We start from the raw sequence: 4,085 nt of genomic DNA on the forward strand, positions 1-4,085 counted from the left end.
GAGAGACACGACCGAATCGGCGGTAGAAGGAGAGAACGAAGAGGACAAAGGAGCACGAGAGACGTGATGCGTAGCTCCAGAATCCAAGACCCAACAAGAAGCAGGAAGGGAAGCAGGGAACTCACCATTGACACTTGCTACGGTGGGATTAAAATTGTCCGTTGGGGAAGAAGGATGAGGGGACAGGGGAGTAGGGTGGGGATGGGGAGAGAGAAGAGATATGAGCTGTTGGTATTGATGAGGGGTAAAGGACGGTGTCGATGTAGGGAGAAGTTATAATAGCCCATCTTAATTAATTAGTAAATCAAGTGTAATTAATTAATTAAACATGTTTTAGTGAGTAAAATTAAGTATAAGGCGTAATGAAATGAATCTGAGTCACTTTGGAGTTAAAATGTGTACTCAGTAAAAATTAAGGGGTATAAATGGGTACTGGCAAAAGTGCCCAAAATATAAAAATAAAAATAAAAATATTCCTAGAAAAATATTCCAGACTTTTGGGTAAAGTTTGGTAATTATTGGAGTTGAATATATAGACGAACCAATACCCGCTTAAAGCCACTTAACCTATGTTAAGTGACTAAAAGCCAAAAGAACCCATTTCCCCCCCCCAATGCCCGTCGCCAGCAAACAGAAGAAGGAGAAGGAGAAGAAAGGGAGAGAGAAGAAGAGAGAGAGGAGGGAGGAAACCTTGATGGTTTTGGGTGATTCAAAAGCCTAAATCGCTTAGAATCTCGCCCTCTTTCATAATCCAAGCTTAGTTTTAAGTGGGGAGCTTTGTGTGGTGAGATATTGGCTCTCAAAAATTCGGCCCTTTGGTGAAAATTGGGGTTTTGAGAGTTTCTACCTCAATTGAAGCTTGAGGAGCCATCAATCCTTGGTTGTGTGACCATTGGTGGTAAGATTCTAACCCTTGAACCTCATGATTCCTTGAAATTTGCATGAGTTAGGGTTTATGAATAGTGTTTTAGGGTTTTTGATGAAATGTTGTTAAATTAGCTATGTTCTAGGAAGAATGGAGCTTAAAGCATGTTATGGAAAGTGCTAGGAATGTCATTTAATCGGTGAAAATGAGCTTAGATAGCTAAATGAGTATACTTGTAAAATGGCAAGAATATGATGCTTGATATTGGATTTCTTGCATTGTTGATAAATGGTATGGCTTGGTTGATTGATGATTGTGTCCTAATGATGTCTAGGATTGAGACATTTGGACCGACCGTGAGTGATCAACCGCTTGAGCAAGCTATGGAGCTTGAGTAGCTCATTGGAATTGGTGTTGGTTTTGGAGTAGAGTATTGTTGACATTGGTGGTGAACTAAGGTTGCTGAAGCTTTGAGGTAAGCCTTCAGACCTTGGGTGTAATTCCCTTGACTGTTCTACCAAGCCCTGAAAGGGTAGAGGTTGTGATTGTGTATATAAATGCAATAAAATAGTGTAATGCTTTGTTATACGTATGTGTATGCATTTGGTGTGGCATAGGATGGTGTTTCCCTATGTTGGTATGTTGCATGACGATGCGTAAATCATACTTGGTAGTTAGCTGGCCAGTAGGACTATTTGCATCTGAGTTTCCTTAGGACAGCTTGAGAGCTCGAGGGATTTCTCCTGGAGATGTATTGTACTTTGCATAGATATGTATTTACTGCATTATTATTGTTATTGCTATTACACTGATATGGAACTGTGGGGTGGAGAGATGCTCCAAGGACCCCTGGTTTACTGGATATATTCGTATATCTCACCGCGTGTTGTGGGGACCTCCTTTCAGGTAAGGATGCTGCAGGAGCCTCTGGTGGCAAGTGGCCATATCTGGATTATGCATGAAATGTGGCATTTCTTTTGAGATTATACATGTTGTTTTGTAGCTCACATGTATAGAATTGTAATGAATATGCAATGATAGATGTATGATTTGTATATTGGAATGGACTTAGTCTATGCTCATGCCTTTGGTCATCTCTTTTGTTGATGGGAGCCAAGGGAATGATCATAGTGTTTTGTAAGCTAAGTTCCATGATTTGTAATGGATATGTAATATAAATGTTGTCTACTTGAAATTCAATATATGCATGCTAGTTATGTATTGAGTTATTGAGTTGGTTGGGCTGAAAATCAATTAGGTACCCTTTGTTTAAATTGGGAAACAATGAGAAAACAAAGGTTATGCTGCCCAAATTCTCGCTAGATCTCATGAGGAGAGGTTGGATGAGTGCTAGGATTTAGTTTTGGGGCATGGACAATTGGGGTTTGGAATGGGGATGCATCTTCCCCTAGACTTGGACTTGAAGAAAGTGGGAATTGGAATTCCCTGGCAGCGCGCTGAAGCGCCCAGGAGCGCGCTCAAGCGCCCTGCTGCCCCTGTGAGTGCCAATGCATTCGGCCTCCTCGCGCTGGAGCGCCCAAAGTGGGGGCTTAAGCGCCCAGGATTTCGCGCTGGAGCGCCCTTCGCTGCAGAAAGATGGGATGCTTACTGTCCCCTCGAGTTTTAGCGCCCAGGGTTGCGCGCTTGAGTGCCCTGGTCCGCGCTTGAGCGTCCTTAGCCACTGAAGGAGGAGATGCTTCTGTCTCTGCGCGCTAAAACGTCCCAATGGGAGCTTGAGCGCCCAGGATAGCGCGCTTGAGCGCCCTGATGCGCGCTTAAGCGCCCATTCACACTGAAATACCTGATGCTTCCTGCCTCCGTGCGCCTAAGCGCCCAAATGGAGGCTGTAGCGCCCGATATCGCGCGCTTGAGCGCCCGGTAGCGCGCTGAAGCGCGCGGGGCCTGTGGCCAACACTCTCTTGTGTTGCTTCAAATTGTCATAACTTGGGCTACAGTGCTCCGATTTGAGCGCGTTTTGAAGCCACGGGTAGCTAATGAAGAAATCTACAATATTGTAGAAGTTGTGAAATAAATAGGAAGCAAATTAATGGTTTAAAATGGAATAAGAACATGATGTTAAGCTTAATTTATCTGATTCCGCAAGGTAATATGGTTATGATCACGAAATTGGGTATTATAAGTTCGGTATGTTTTAAAATGAAAAATTTATCCGGATTTTAATTGAACCCATGTGATTATAACGACGCTTAATATCATAATGAGATGTTAACAAACAGGTTCTAGAACGGGGTGTTACATTTTATGGTATCAGAGCAGTTTCGTAGGGAATAACTGTTAGCTATTGTTGAGTATGCTTAATGTTTGATGCTTTATAGTTGTTTTAGTACTCTTTATGATTATTGCATTTGTGATCACTAAGTGCGGGCCTGATCAACTCACTTCTTTGTGTAACATGTGTAGTGACATGACGAGGCACCGAAACAACCCCGGACCATCAAACACCAATGCTCAGCCAGAACCTGTTTTGGCTGCCCTTGTGAGGCCTAGAAGTGGTCGTGGGGCAACGGGCGTACAGCCTGATCCCGTGGCTGAAGCTCTTGCAGCCGTTCAGAGGGAGTTGGCTGCTAGCAGGCAAGCCAATGAAAATCTGATGAAAACAAATGAAGACTCGCGGACTGCTATGGTCGCGATGATGACCGAGTTGACGACGTTGAGGGGTCCTAGGCCCGTGAACCGGCATCCCACTCCTCCTCCTCACACTGCTACGCCTTCTCCCCCTCCTTCACAAGAAGAGGGTGTAGTGGGTAACAATGAAGGTGAGGGTAGTCACCATTCTGGAAGTCGGAGTCATCACACTGAGGTTCGTCAACCTCGAGTTGAGAATGTCGGTGACCATGAAGTGGAGGAAAGAAGATTGATGGCTTTTCGAAAACACAAACCTCCTTCTTTTAAGGGAGGTTATGAGCCAATGGCGGCTGCAAAATGGCTCCAAGCGATGGAGAAAATATTCAGGGTGATGAGATGCCCTGATGCAATGAAGTTGGCTTACTCTGTTTATATGCTGGAAGAGGAAGCGGAAGATTGGTGGACCAATACCGTGCAGCCATTAGAAGCTGAAGGTCGGGAGATCACATGGCGGTTGTTCGAGACGTCATTCTTGGACAACTACTTCCCTAGAGAGGCTAGGGAACAAAAGCAGAATGAGTATAACGATCTCAAGCAAGGGTCGATGTCTATTGACCAATACTTCAGTAAGTTC

At 44.2% G+C, this 4,085-nt stretch overlaps 1 long non-coding RNA gene across 1 annotated transcript; it reads left to right on the forward strand.

Moving 5' to 3' along the window:
- The first annotated feature begins 767 nt into the window (after nt 1–767).
- On the forward strand, nt 768–1,835 carry LOC133304130 (uncharacterized). Its single transcript, XR_009750572.1, has 3 exons — nt 768–898; nt 1,200–1,340; nt 1,772–1,835. It is a non-coding gene; the product is annotated as an uncharacterized LOC133304130 (long non-coding RNA).
- Nucleotides 1,836–4,085: the final 2,250 nt, after the last annotated feature.

The sequence above is a fragment of the Gastrolobium bilobum genome, unplaced genomic scaffold (assembly GCF_033153095.1).
Source record: "Gastrolobium bilobum isolate Gb01-03AN ecotype WA unplaced genomic scaffold, APGP_CSIRO_Gbil_v1 utg5733, whole genome shotgun sequence".
Classification (NCBI taxonomy): Eukaryota; Viridiplantae; Streptophyta; class Magnoliopsida; order Fabales; family Fabaceae; genus Gastrolobium; species Gastrolobium bilobum.